Consider the following 15637-nt stretch of genomic DNA (forward strand, 5'->3'; position numbering starts at 1 on the left):
ATGGCTAGGAAAAAAACAAACAAGCAATAACAAGTGTTGGTAAGGATGTGGAGAAAAAGGAACCATCATGTACTGTTGGTGGGAGTGTAAATTGGTACAGGCACTGTAGAAAACGTATAAAAATTCCCCCCAAAATTAAAAATAGAACTACAATATAATCCAGTAATTCCTCTACTGGGTAAACACCCAAAGAAAATAAAAACACTATTTGAAAAGATATAGGCACCCCTATAATAAGAGCATTATTTACAATAACCAAGACAGAAAGCAACTCAAGTGTCCCATCAGTAGACGGACAAAGAAGTAGTCTGTATATACGTGTACACAGAGACACACAAAAATATTACTCAGTCATAAAAAAAGAATGAAGTTTTGCCATTTGTGATGACATGGATGGGCCTGGGGGTATTATGCTACGTGAAATAAGTCAGACAAAAAGACAAACACCACACGATTTCACTTATATGTGGAATCGAAAAAGCAAAACAAACGAAAAAGCAGAAACAGACTCATAAACACAGAGAACAAACTGATGGTTAACAGAGGGGAGGGGAGTCAAGGAATAAGAAAAATGGGTAAAGGGGAGTGGGAAACACAGGTGTCCAGTTACGCAAAGAATCACTCATGGGAATAAAAGGTACAGCATAGGGAACAGTTCATGGTAGTATAATAGCGACATATGGTGATAGATGTTAGCTAGGTACACCGGTGAGCACCGCATAACATGTAAACTTGAATTACTGTGTTGTGCACCTGAAACTAATGTAACACTGTGTGTCAACTATACTTCAATTAAAAATTAATATAAAATATATATATTGGGCTCCCCACTCAGTGGGGAGTCTGCTTCTCCCTCTGCCCCTGCCCCTGCTATCACTCTCTCTCTCACGTAAGTAAAATCTTTTAAAATATTAATTTAAAAATATAAAAATACATATTTACATATAAACCTATTTATATAATTTACATATAAATTTACTCTTAATGTTTAATATAACTATGAATTTATAATATATAATTCATGTATTTATATATTACATAAATATATTTATGTAAATGTTTTTATTTGCATATAAAATCAAGAATAAGATTGGCAATGATCTTAATAGCAAGATCATAAACTAGAAAAGAAGGTATTAATGCTTTCAAAAGTCTGAGGGAAAATTACTTTCAACATAGAACTTGCAACTCAGCCAAATCACCGACCAAAATTGAGGATAGAAATAAGGTTTTCAGAGACATAAATTACCAAAATATAGAACTACCATGCATCTTTTTCTCAGGGAACCACAGCAGAAGGTACTCTGACAAAATGAGGGAGTAAATCAAGAAAGACCCGAGACCCAGGAAATGAGATCCAAAACAATATGCAGGCTAGAGAAATACTAAAGAAAATGGCAAAGAAAGATCACAAAGTGAAAACTGTGTCTCAGGCCTAGAGAACCACCAATCCAGAAGAGGTCAAAAGGATTTGAGAGAGAGGTTTCCAAAAATGTGAAACTGATAGAATTACTAAAGGGTCTGAATGCAAAGACAGAGGAGATACAACTGGAAGGCAGTTTGAAGATAAATTAGTAATAAGTACAGAGAACACTGAACTAAAAAGACTACTAACTTCAGGGACAAGAAAAAGTTGTACAAGAAAGAAAAAACAGGGGCACCTGGGTGGCTCAGTCAGTTAAGCGTCTGCCTTTGGCTTAGGTCACGATCCCAGTGCCCTGGGATCAAGCCCCACATGGGGCTCCCTGCTCAATAGGGAGTCTGCTTCTCTCTCCCTCTCTGCCGCTCCCCCTGCTCATTCTCTCTCTCAAATAAATAAAATCTTAAAAAAAAAAAAAAAGGAAAAACAATCATTGTGAATCACTGAGTAATACATAGCTTAGCTGTAACTACCATTTACATAATTATAAAAAGGTAAACACTGATCTAATCCAATGGTTCTCAACCAGATACCCCATATCTACCTCAACCCAACATTTGGAAATATGTGGGAAATTCTTAATTGTTAAAATGAATTCAGGCTGGAATTGATATTTAGTGCCTGGTGTAATGCCAACTATCATGTAACAGGATAATGAAGAACGGCCTCATCCAAAATGACAATACTGCCCCAATTTAGAAAAATTGCTTCTAGCCAAAATTACGGTATCATTATACAATGAGGACAGGTGGGCGATAGATAAGATGTATACATGTATTTAGAAGTGTGGAGCACATGTGAATGAGAGCTAAATCTTTATCTTCCATACATAACAGATAAAGCCTAAAACTAGGAAATCAAAGGTAACATTAAAAAAAGGGTAATTTAGGGGTGCCTGGCTGGCTCAGTTGGAAGAGCATACAACTCTTGATCTCAGCGTTGTGAGCTCAAGCCCCACGTTGGATGTGGAGATTACTTAAACTCCTTAGGGGCCCCTGGGTAGCACAGTCAGGTAAGCGTCTGACTCAGTTTCAGCTCAGGTCGTGATCCCGGGGTCACTGGGTCAAGCCCGATGTTGGGCTCTGAGCTCAGCAAAGAGTCTGCTGGAGTTTCTCCCTCTCCCTCCGCCCCTCCCCACATGCAAGTGCTGTCTCTAAAGCGAATAAATCTTTTAAAAAAATAAATCTTTAAAAAAATAAAATAAGGTAATTTAGGGACATGCTGTTTATACCAAAAGAAGAGCTCAAAGACTTGAAAGAGGCTGCCACTGGCAAACAGGAAATGGTGGCAAGGGGCAGGATTCTGGGAACTAAGTCAGGAAAGAGGGCTAGAGGGTTCTCCTTCAGAATATATTTTTCTATTCAGTCCTTTTATAAAGCACTGTACCCCATCCTCACCTAGGCATGGTTCTCCCAGTCCAGAGACTGTTTTACCCTCTCCACAACACATACTAAATCTTTAGTCATCTTGTTTTTATGCAGAGAGAAGAAAATGTCAGATCTGGATTTTTCTTTCTTTCCTTTTTTTTCTCAAGTAGACTTTACTTATTTGAGAGATAGAATGAGAGAGAGAGAACATGAGAGGGGGGAGGGTCAGAGGGAGAAACAGGCTCCCCGATGAGCAGGGAGCCTGATACGGGACTTGATACCAGGGCTCCAGGATCATGACCTGAGCCGAAGGCAGTCACTTAACCAACTGAGCCACCCAGGCGCCCTGGAAGTATTTTTCTTAAAATGACTTTCAGAGGTGCCTGTGTGGTACAGTTAAGCGGCTGACTCTTGGTTTTGGCTCAGGTCATGACCTTCAGGTCGTGAGACTAAGCCCTGCAACAGGCTCTGTGCTCAGCACAAAATCGGCTTGAGATTCTCTCTCCCTCTACCCCTCCTGCTCACGCATGCTCTTTCTCTCTGAAATAAATAAATCTTTGAAAAATTAAAAAAAAAAGACTTTCAATCACAATTTTTTTGGTCTCACTTTCACCTTCACTTCCACAGTATATGACACCACTAATCCTGAAACTTTTAAACACAAATATTGCTACTTGTTGGCTCTCTCCACTTGTTGCTTTAGGATTCAGCTTTCTCAAGTCTGCTAACCAGTTACCACTAATCTTTTCTGCTTTCCAGCTTCCAGAATGTTGTTATTCTCACTGCTCCTATTCTTTGTCATCTGGGGGGAAAACAAAAACAAAACAAAAAAACCTAACAAAAACAATTCTACGGCTTTTTAAGTAAGTTCTATGCCCAACATGAGGCTTGAACTCACCACCCCAAGATCAGGTCACATGTTCTACTGACTGAGCCAGCCAGAGACCCCTCACTTCTCTACAGTTTTAATGGAGTTTTCAGGCTGGTGTGGAATTAAATATGTACATTCAACCCAATTTCTTTACCATAATACACTGCTAAATGAAAAAAAAAACTTGCTAAACAATATGTAGCAGCCCATTTTTGTTAAAAAAAAAAACGTGTATTTTGAGTATTGATAGAGGAAAAAAGGGCTAAAATAATTTACACCAGGGGCTCAGCCACAGGGTGGCTCAGTCAAGTGTCTGACTCTCGGTTTCATCTCGGGTCATGATCTCAGGATCACGAGATCGAGCTCTGCACGTCTGCTTGACATTCTCTCTCTCCCTTTGCCCCCCCCCCACAAATAAATCTTAAAAAAATAAAAAATAAAAGAATTTACACTAAACGCTTTAGGCCCACAACTCCTAAACTGTGTGCCAAGGTACCCTGGGGTTCTGCAGTAACCTCACAAGGATGTCACAAAGTATTCTAAATCAGAGGGAAAAATTATATTCTTTATCTGTCATACCTGTCAAGCACTCCACAAACTACCAGTTTAATATAGTTCAGTTTCAAATTATATCCTGGTATAGTCCTTTTGGTGACATCATATCTTTGCAAAGCTGGGTTTTTGTTGGTTGCTGTGATGATTAAAAAAAAAAAATACTGTGCAAAAATCAGTTTGGAACAGGAAATATGGGTGGCAGTGTCTAATGGTCCCAAGGTTTCAGAAGTTCTGTAGTGCCCAACAAGTGCATTAAGTAATTGTGGTTATTTAAGAATGAAATAAAAAAAACTACATTGTCTTTCAATTTATGTGTATTTTTTTAAACGACTGTTAGGTTGTTAGAACACACTTATTAAGTTGTTTAGATCTAATTACCTAAAGCATTACTAATTACATAATGAACTACTAGACCTAAGGGCACTATGAAAAAGACATTAAGGGGGCAGTGAACAAAGAAAGTTTGGCAACCTCTGGTTTAGGGTACTATATTTTACTTTACTTATCAATGGAAAAAGACATTTAAAATAAACTTTTTTTTTTTTTACGATTTTATTTATTTGAGAGGAGAGACAGAGAGAGATAGCAAGAACGAGCATGAGCGGGGAGGAGAGGGAGAAGAAGACTCCCACCAAGTAGGGAACCCAACGCAGGATTCAATCTGAGGACCCCAAGATCATGACCTGAGCTGAAGGCAGACCATTAACCAACTGAGCCACCCAGGTGCCCCTAAAATAAACTTCTTAATATGAAATTCAAATACGCTCTCATTGTGTACTACCAACATAAAAGGAGATTTGGAATTTATTATTCTCAATACTTAAAGTTAATATAATCACTGGAAAATCTTATTAATAAGATGTTTATTCTATAAAAACACACACATGGAATGCCTGGGTGGCTCAGTTGGTTAAGCATCTGACTTCAGCTCAGGTCATGATCTCAGGGTTCTGGGATCAAGCCCAGGTCGGGCTCTGCTCCCAGCAGGGTGTCGGGTTTCTCCTCTACCCCTCCCCCCAATTGTGCTCTCTCTTTCAAATAAATATAAAAATCTTTAACACACACACACACACACACACAGAGCTGCATAATTATTAGTCCATAACAAATCTTGATTGAAGAAGGGGGAAGAAAGCATATAAGATCTTAAAAATCCTGCCCAAATTTGAGAAACTATCCGGACTGTACATTAAAAAGTTAACCACTCTAACATATTTCTGGTGGTAGTTATATCAACCAATAATGCTAAAATTGTAAAAATATGCAAACATCTTTTAAATTTCAAATCAAGGGGTGCCTGGGTGGCTCAGTCGTTTAGCATCTGCCTTCGGCTCAAGTCATGATCCCAGGTTCCTGGGATCAAGCCCTGCATGGAGCCCGCATTGGGCTTCCCGCTCAGCAGGAAGCCTGCTTCTCCCTCTCCCACTCCCCCTGCTCGCGTTCCCTCTCTCACTCTCTCTGTGAAATAAATAAATAAAACCTTAAAAAATAATTTAAAAATTTCAGTAAATGAGTTTTTATAAACATGATGACATCTGAACATTCGAAAAATTATTATAGTCTAATGGGAGAGTCATTTGAACAGATATTCACAAACGTGATGAACAGAAGATAACATTCAGAGTATATGCGACAAAAGGGTCAGGGAAGACCTTTCTGAAGAAATTATTTTTAAGCTGAGACAAAGGATGAGAAAGAGTTAGTAGGTGAAGGGAACAGATCAACAAAAGCCCAGGAGAGGGAATGTAGTATTCAAAGGAACTGAAAGAAACTTCAGTATCACTTAAAGGAGAACCTGGAAAGGTAGGCAAGGAATAGAAAAGCAAAATTAATGATGCCGCTACTTAACATAAAGGTAGTGTCAAACCACTAAAAGACAAAGAGGGGCACAAGACCTGATTTATATACTTTAAAAAAGCTCATTCCACCTGCCGTGTGCAGAATGGCTGGGAGAAGGCCACAGCAAAGAACACCTGTCAGAAGGCTGTTACAGGTAAATGTAGGCAAGGTACAACGGCCACTAAGATTAAGGGAAAATGGAGACAAACAGCCAAGTGAATCAATCTTGAGACTTTTCAGGAGACTGTATGTGGGGGTAAGAGTTTTGGTATAAACTACTGGGTAGATGGTGGCATAATTTATATGAAACAAATGGAGAAAAACTGGAGGAAGGTTATACTGGCTAGGTCTTTAGTTTTAGACATGTTAGATTTGAGGTGACCGTAGGAAATCCAAGTGGACATACACTAGTGGATATACAGGTCAGGAAGTCTAAAAAGAGGATATCACAGGAATTCCACTTTAAGCCATCAGCGTATAGTAACTAAAGCTACAGAAGCTGGCAAGATCACCCAGGGAGAATCTGTAAGAGGCAGAAGCAAATGCAGTATTCTAAGGAACTCTAGGATGTAAGGTAAAGGAAGAAGACTACTTAGCAAAGGGAAGTGAGAAGAAATGAACAGGGAAAGAGGTAGAAAATTAGGTTAGTGTGGTGTCAGGAAAGCTAGAGGAAGTTTCTAGAAGGAGGGAAACAGTCAAAGGCTACTGAGAAGTCAATCGAGATAAGGACTGGGTGCCTGGCTGGCTCAGTCAGTAGAGCATGAGACTCTTGAACTCAGGGTCATGAGTTCGGGCTGCACGTAGAGCATGGAGATCACTTAAAAAAAAAAAAAAAAGATAAGGATTTAAAAAGTCTCCATTTGATTCTGATGACATTTTTAGGGGAAATTTTAGTAGAACGAAGAGGATAAAACCAAGATGAAGTAAAGACCACAACATATAAAACTGCTCAAGAAGCCCAAGTAAATAGGAGAAAGACCAGGTAGGGTTTTTTTTTTTTAAATGGAGACAGTTGTACATATTTAAATGCTGATAGTGTACTTTACTTATGGAAAAAGATGGCAGACTGAACATGTTTTACTCTTACTCCCTCCTAAATCCCATTAAGATGAAAGTAAAGTATTATTTTAACTTCATTTTTTAAGATAGAATTTATATACAATGAAATGTACAGGTCAAAGAGTTTTGGTTTTTTTGTTGTTTTTTTTAAGCATACGTACACAAAACGGAGAGAGGACAACAAAACCTTTTGGAGGTTGGAATGCAGATTGACTTAGACTGAAGACAGTTAAAAAAAAAAAAAGACTGAAGAAAGTTAATCTCAAGCTTGCAATGAGGAAAGCAATCCAATTTATACAACAGTGCCTCAAACAGGTCAGAAAATGGCAGCAGCAGGTTCCATAAAAGGTTATGAACATGGTGCTAAAAACCAGATTGGCCAAATCATTTAGATGCCCTCCTACTCTCCACAAAAACCAGCCAACTACCCCTATCCCACCCTTGCAGAAGCATGGAGCATTATTTTCTATACTAGAACAGTGCTGCCCAATACAACTTCTGCAATGACAGAAATAGTTTATATCTGCGGTAGCCTCTAGACACATACAGTTACGGTAGCCTCTAGACACATACAGTTACTGACCACTTGAGATATGTCTAATGCAAATGAGGAACTTATTCTTTAATTTTAATTATTAAATTTAAGTTGCTACATGTGGCTACTGGCTACCATATTGGACACTGCAGCTCTAGAGGGTAAAACAATGAATTCCTAGACTGGAAAACATCTGGTCCAGTTGAGAATGAGGGTATCATACTGAAAAGAACTGATTAAATGAACATAAGTGGAGTTTACACACTAAGGGCTAAGACCTCTATCCCAGACTGCTGGAAGCCAGTTTATAAGCTGCAAGCAGAAGATCTGAAGATTCTTTTTTGAGGAATCTAACTCACTCAAGAGGAAAGCCAAAGATACTGCTACTGAAGGTTCTCCAATAAAAGAGTCCATCAGTACACCCTAAAATCCACAAATCCCAAGCATGCACTCAGAGGACATGTAATTAAAACTAAAAGCAATCTCTGTAGGGGGTCCCTCTACATATCGCTCCAGTATTCTTGGCACTGCTGTTGTGTTCATGTTCACCAAATACCAACATTTGTTCAAATATAAAATACATACACAAGGAAAACAAAAATGAGCTTTCAGGGGCGCCTGGGTGGCTCAGTCAGTTAAGCGATCTGCCTTGTCTCAGGTCACAATCCCAGGGTCTTGGGATCAAACCCCGCATCGGGCTCCCTGCTCAGCAGGGAGTCTGCTTCTCCCTCAGCCTCTCCCCCTGGCTTGTGCTTTCTCTCTTGCTCACTTGCTTTCTAAAATAAATAAATAAAATTTTATTTTAAAAAAATGAGCTTTCAACTTTTATGAGATACTGACTCTAAGACAGCCCTAAGTCTGAACAATCCTTAAGGGACCCAATATTTGGGTAAAAGTTTGCAGTGCAGCCACTGTACTTAACTCAAGCACCACTATGGAAAAGTTCTTTTCAGCAGAGGTAATAAGACAATCATAGCTGTTGGACAGCAAATAAATAGGGGTGGGGTTACCCAACCCAGAAAAATGAATGAATGAATGGCTTACAGTAGGAAACAAGATTTTTTTTCCACTAAAGATTTATTTATTCTAGAGAAGCAGCACGAGCAGAGGGACAGCAAGAGAGAATTTCAAGCAGACTCCATGCTGAGGGTGGACCCTGATGTGGGGCTCAATCAGAGGACCGTGAGATCAAGACCTGAGCCAAAACCAGGAGCTAGGTGTGCTTGACCAACTGAGCCACCCAGACGGCCTCCAGTGGGCATCTTAACACTTTTCATGTGCGTTTTTAGCTTAAGCTAAATTTTTGCCCCTCATACAAAAAAACTCAGGATAACTTCCTCTCAATCACACTCAAAGTTGGCTCCACCCTCTGCCAGTCACCTGAGGCCAAATACACCTTGGGCTTGGGCTACAGGAAATAAGATTAAAAACAATAAAAACAAAAAAATAATGCCCACTGGCATCAGGGAACATGAATGAACCATAAAAAAGACCAAGACTGAGAACTGGAAACGTATACATTTATAGTCCCTATAATGGGACTGGTAATACTTCCATCACATTCAGTCACTAGATAAAAAGTAGATTAAGTATCCAGTTTTGGTCTCAAGTCCTCATAGACACAGAAGACTGCCTCAAGGACCAGCAAATGACTTTCACTAGGTCTTCAAGTTATTACCCTCACCCTGCCTCTGTTTCTATGTCAAATCTGTAGTATCAGTTCAGATTAAAATTGGGACCCTGGGTCCACATTTATCCTTAAGTACCTCTACTTGAAAAGTTTGCTCTGTCAGATTCTGAAACAGAGCAATTTTTAAAGCTTCAGAATTAGGGTATTTCAGACATAAAAATAAAAAATTTAGAAACTCAGTGACTTGGCTTTTCATCTCAGACACATATCATATGTTTCTCTAGACTCAAATTCATGGACCACGTATTTATTAACATGGTTTGTTTATTTTAATTATTTATTTATTTATGTAATGTCTACACCCAATGTGGGACTCGAACTCATGACCCCAAGATCAAGAGTCACATGCTTTACCAAGCCAGCTGGGCACCCTGTTAACATGCTTTTTTAAAAATCAGCAAGTTTAGAATGCCCTTTGTCATCCGGTTGTAGAAAGGTAACATACTATAAACAGGGTCACTTTTAGAAAATAATTCAGCATCCTCCTCTGGAGGATTTGCAAAGTAGGGTCCATTTCCGGTTCTACTAATAACACAGAATAGGAATACTAGAGCACTGAGGAAGTTATTGAAGAATAATTTGAGAATAAGTGTATCTCCGTAAAAGAGAATGTTCAACTCTGCCTGATGGCCTATTACCTCAGTAATTCTGAAAACAGTACCAAAGAAATTGATATTAAGATATATACATATATATATCTCATACATATATATACATATATGTGTGTATATGTATATTATAATATATATTTATAATATATATTATATATATATTTATAATATATATAATATATATTTATAATATATATTATATATATTTATAATATATATTATATATATTTATAATATATATTATATATATTTATAATATATATATATATATATCATGAGGCTTTTCCTCTGTAAGAAAAGTATATGTACATATGAAGCACTGTTACCACCTATCAGTTGATCCTTTCCAGGCATCTACCGAATTCTTTAAATCAGTGGCACATTACAACTAGACCAAGAAAAAAAAAAGGACTAAAAATTCAAGGACAAGCTTAAATACTGAAAGCCTCTAGTCAAATTAGGTGTTTATAGGCACTTAGAGACCTTCAGAGCCCAGTTCTCAAACTGCATTCCACTGGAAGCTGACTACTGATACAAAGCAGTCATGCATACCAGGATGGAGGAAGGGGTTTTAAAATAATTTTAAAAAACAACCAAAACAAACAAACAAACAAAAAAACAACCTGTGTATACTGCACTGGGTTTATTTTATTTTATTTTTTTTTTAAAGATTTTATTTATTTATTTGACAGAGATAGAGACAGCCAGCGAGAGAGGGAACACAAGCAGGGGGAGTGGGATAGGAAGAAGCAGGCTCATAGCGGAGGAGCCTGATGTGGGGCTCGATCCCACAACGCCGGGATCACGCCCTGAGCCGAAGGCAGACGCTTAACCGCTGTGCCACCCAGGCGCCCCTGCACTGGGTTTATAAGCCAAAACAAAAGCAAAATTTTCTTAAATTGAATTTTTCCATAGTTTATGAAAGCTTGGCATAAAAGCCTAATAAAAAGCTGATGTACAAAGTGATATAACCTTTATATACTTATGCCAAAAACAAACCTAAGCAACATTTAGTCAGAAATTGTATAGTAAAATCTAATACTTTCATCAAAGAGCTTCAAGAAGTTTTAATGGATTGGAAACTACAAAAACAGAATTACACTGAGCTACTGATTTACGGGACTTATCTTCTGGGCTCAAAGTGGTACAAAACCTGAAAGAGTACTACTGATTCAAGTAAAGTTATTTGTTAAGGGCATTATACTTCGTCTTGGAGCCTGTTCATCAACTAATATGTGAAACCTGCTCTACATCTGGGTTTTCAAAACATGAGTATCACCTGAGAAGCTATTTAAATACCACAAATACCCACGTCACACTTCAGATCTACTGAGGTAGGGCCCAGGCACCTAGAGTTTGGTATTAATCCCCCAAATGATTCCGATGCCCAGCCAGGTTTTGGAACCACTAGATTAGATGACCCTCAAGGTCCCTTTTGTGTCCATGAGTTAAAATTCCCAATTGTCAATTCTGTACCAAAGGAACTGGAGATTGCACTTGGCTACATAATGCATGGCAGCCATCATCATCATGTTCCACTGAGGAAAGGAAAGCATCCTTAATTTGTCTGACCAAGCAACTGTAAGAACAGGTGCTACTCACTCAAATCACCTGAATGCATATCCACTCCCTTCCCCCCCAAACACTCCTCTAACATCGGGTCTATTAAACTTCAGAGTGGTGTATGTTTTACTCTCTCCAATACAGAAAAAGGCAGCTCCTCAGATTAACTCATAACTGTAATGTCCAGCCACTCAAAGGTCAAGTTCTTGTATTTATTCTCTGCACATTTTCAATTAAGATGAAGTGTTAACTGAACTCTGTTATAAGCACAGTGCAGGGGTCCTCAGAAATATGTGCAAAGAATTCCTTGGAAAGCGGGCCAAGGTGTAAATGAAGCCCCTCCAGCTTTTCTTCCTAGAAAGGGCCCGCTGGGCAAAACTATCATTAGGAAGAAGCAAAATTGATTTAAGTTATTCCTCATATACCAATAATGTTTTAATAAATATGAGACATCTGGGTGGCTAGGAGAGTCTGACCTCTCCCTAATGCTGCCCAACCCAAAGCAGAGACTGCAGTTAGGTTCTAATCACACACCCTTCTCCATACCAAGCTTAGTTATTCTGCGTAAAAGACATAATTAGGAACCTACCATTAAGTGTCCAGGATATTCTTAAATCTAAAACATTTAATGACTGATGTTCTGCTTTTTTCACTCTACTTCATTCTTCCAATTTATATAGAAGAAAGCGCCCCCTTTACGTGTGGTTAAAAATGTCGAAGTATCTAGCACGAGATTAAAACCACTACCAAATGGCAGGCTAAGATTTTAACTCAGCTCTTCCGACTCTTAAACACAAAACCCTCATTTCCCACATCCTCTCCGCGTCCCTCCTCCCCCAACAGAGTGGCCCAGCGCAACGGGGATTGATACTGCCTAGCATAGATAGAAAAATAGAATGCCTGGTAGAAAACCAGAAAGCCTGACAGAAAACAAGCTTCCCACCACCCTAGTGTTTAATTGTGCCATACCCATTCACTACAACAAGGTCCCAGGAGTATGAGGCGACGGAACCAAACGCAGGAAGGAAACAGAACGGTCCGAACAAATATAAAGCCTTAGCTTCCAAAACGGCAGTAGCGGGAGGACCTCAAACAGCAGCTCTACCTTTCAAACCTTTCCCCGGCCTCAGGAGGAGCGGCCGGGGGCGCTAGCTTTCTTTGCTTCTGCGTCGTACAGTTCAGAATGGGGAAAAAAGGGGGAGGACAGCGGTGTCTTGGGACGAGCTCCCTGACGCCCCCAGAAAAGCACAGCAGCGCCCAGAGAGAAATGTGCTGCCTCCGGTTCGGACGTGGGGGGAGGGCAGCGCTTGAGGCCTCCAGGCCGGGGTGCTGAGCTGGCGCGCACTGGCGCGGGAATGACCAGCCAGCCCGGTCCGTAAGTCATTGCGATTTGACACCCGGGCTCCTGCTTACCTACGTCCCTCGCTGACGGCACCTGCCGCACCGCGGATCGAGATACTGCGGCAGCTCGGCCTGCGGCCCCGCCTTCGCCAGTTCTACGGAACCCCGTCAATGAGGAGGTGCCCGGCCTGCTCGCAGCGGCCACAGCCACCGAGCTTCCTTTGGAGCCGCCGCCGCGACGCCGGCGCTCACTGATACCGTCACCTACTTCCGTACCCTTACGCCTTAGCCCCGCCCCTGCATCTTGCGGCGAGCGGAAGAGAGAGCTGCGGCCCGACGCTGGGGCATGGCTCCGCCTTCTCTCCGCTTCCGGCGGCGCAGTTCCCCGCTTCCAGGGTTTTCCGGCCGGAGCTCCCAGCTCGCCGTCCGGTATCTTACTCGTGTCTCCCTCCGAGCGTGGGAGATTGGTGGGAACGGAGATCTAGAAATGGCAGAGGCTGGATGGGGCGGATTTGAGACTTCTGTTCAGCCACCTCTCAACTTTTTAACTCCGAAAGGGCTAAGGCCGACCACAGCTGCTATATGGCCGCTCACTCCGCTAAATCCTTTTTCCCTTTTGCCAAGAGCGAAAGGGCACCTTCCTGCGCTGGATGCGCTTTGAGGCCTGGCCCCGGGTTTGGTTTCCGTTTTTCCCGTGATCTTACCCGTTGTTACAGTAATGTGTGTCTTATAACTGTGCTCCGTCTCTCTACTGAGAACACTTAGCTGGAGGGCAGAGCCCGGACTTACGCACGTTGTAGTCCCAGCACCAAACAGTGACTGCCTACAAGTGCTTGCTTAGTAGGTCTGTGCAGTAGAACTGTTAACCTTCTTTCTCATGAGAGAGGAAAGTGGCTTCAGCCTGATATGTTGAAGCACTATTCACTCAACACACGTTTTTTGAGCATAAACATGAAGTAGTCTTTAGCTTGCAAGCCTTCAGTCTACTTGTGGGGAGTCATTTTTCTGTCCTGACAGAAAACAATAGATTTATAGTGGAACATGAATTCAATTTTGGGCATTCGATTCGGAATAGGAGGAAGATGAGTATAATTGAATATCTAGGGTGGGGTGCTTTGGGCCTTGCGCCCCAGGTGGGAAATCCTCAGCTCTTCAATTATAGTTTTTCCTTCGTTCTCTATCTCCTTTCCTCTGGGATTGCAACTACATATGTAAGATTCTTTGACCTTATTCACCGTGTGTTTTAACACTTTGTACCATCTTGTCTTTTTCACTTGATGCTTCAGTTTGAATATTTTCTACTGTCCTATCTTTGAGTGTCCTAATTCTCTCTTCTGTGATCCTCAGTCATCTGTCAAATCTATACACTGAGTTCTTAATTTTTAATACTGTATTTTCAGTTTTTTGACTTTTTAATAAGTTTTAGATTCCAGTTATTTGTTGAAAGTCTCCATTTGTTCATTTTGTTAATCATTTCTTCTGTTTTATCTTGTCACAGTTTTTTGTTTGTTTTGTTTTGTTTTTCCCCCTCAGTTCTTGTTTGCTAACTTCATCATTTTGGTCATCTGTTGGTCTGGTTCGGTGGTTCATTATTCTCTCTTGATTATCTGTCACCTTTTCCTGCCACTTCACATGTTTGGTAACATTTTCTTATGTGCCAGACAGTGCGTATAAAAGAATTATAGAGCCACCACATTATCATCTACCAGTGAGGATTCCCCCTTCCCTCTGCTAGGTTGATAGAGGGGCTGGTCATCACAGTCTAATCAGGGATTGAGAGGAGTCTTGGCAAGGTTGCCCTCTTAAATTCATCCTACCTCTAGTGCTTCCCTCAGGGGCAGCCCAAGCTTTTGATAGAAAATCTCTTGTCTCCTCAGCCCTGAAAGACTACAGTGTTTCCGGTTCATTCCTCTAAGGCTTTGAGCTTAGCTCTTTAGCCTCCAACCAATTCTGCTTCAAAATATGAGAAATGTCGGGGCACCTGGGTGGCTCAGTTGGTCAAGCACCCAACTCTTGATTTCAGCTCTGGTGATGATCTCGGGGTGGTGGGATAGAGCTCCCCACTCGGCATGGAGCCTGCTTAAGATTCTCAGGGAGCCTGGATGATTCAGTTGGTTAAGCATCTGCCTTTGGCTCAGGTCATGATCTCAGGGTCCTAGGATCGAGCCCAGCACTGGGCTCTCTGCTCCGTGGGGAGCCTGCTTCTCCTCTCCCTCTGCCTGCTACTCTGCCTACCTGTGCACGCTCTTTCTCTCTAAAAATAAATAAATAAATAAATAAATAACAGTTTTAAAAAAGATGAGAAATGACTTGAGGGTCAGATTAACCATGTGATTGAGGAGACCATGTCCCTCTAATGGGGTATAGTTTGCTAAGCACCATGACTTTTTAAAAGTTTTGGCTGAGGGGCAGCTGGGTGGCTCAGTTGGTGAGCATCCAACTCTTGGTTACAGCTCAGGTCATGATCTCAGGGTCATGAGATCCTGCCCTGTGTCAGGCTCTGCGTTTGGCGTGGAGTCTGCTTGGGATTCTCTCCCTCTCCCTCCCCCTCTACCCCTCTCCACACTCATGTGCTATAAATTGATTAATTAATTAAAATAAAATAAACTCTTTAAAGTTTTGGCTCAGTTCCACAACCTCCCAAGCAGGTCTCAAACTCAGAAAATGCCCCACATGGAAAACCAGTCATGCATTGGGGCTCTCCTACTTTCCAGTCAGTCCCAGTAGCCTGCTAAAAGTTTCTCTGGGTTTTCTTTGCCCCCATAAGATTCCCACTGCCTAGGTTA

At 40.9% G+C, this 15637-nt stretch overlaps 1 protein-coding gene across 11 annotated transcripts in view; it reads right to left on the reverse strand.

Annotated features, from left to right (window-relative positions):
- SENP5 (SUMO specific peptidase 5) overlaps window positions 1-13125 on the reverse strand; it is a 55128-nt gene extending 42003 nt beyond the window's left edge. For 10 of the 11 annotated variants that reach the window (XR_015724176.1, XM_087861531.1, XM_045812637.2 and 7 more), the window contains exon 1: window positions 12924-13124. The gene's annotated coding sequence lies outside the window, so the exon portion shown is untranslated. Of the gene's footprint in view, window positions 1-12923 lie in introns of all 11 variants that reach the window. The other variant, XM_087861534.1, reaches the window with a different exon arrangement.
- Between the last annotated feature and the right edge of the window lie 2512 nt (window positions 13126-15637).

The sequence above is a fragment of the Ursus americanus genome, chromosome 4 (genome assembly GCF_024610735.1).
Source record: "Ursus americanus isolate L20-20 chromosome 4, mUrsAme1.1.p, whole genome shotgun sequence".
Taxonomy (NCBI): Eukaryota; Metazoa; Chordata; class Mammalia; order Carnivora; family Ursidae; genus Ursus; species Ursus americanus.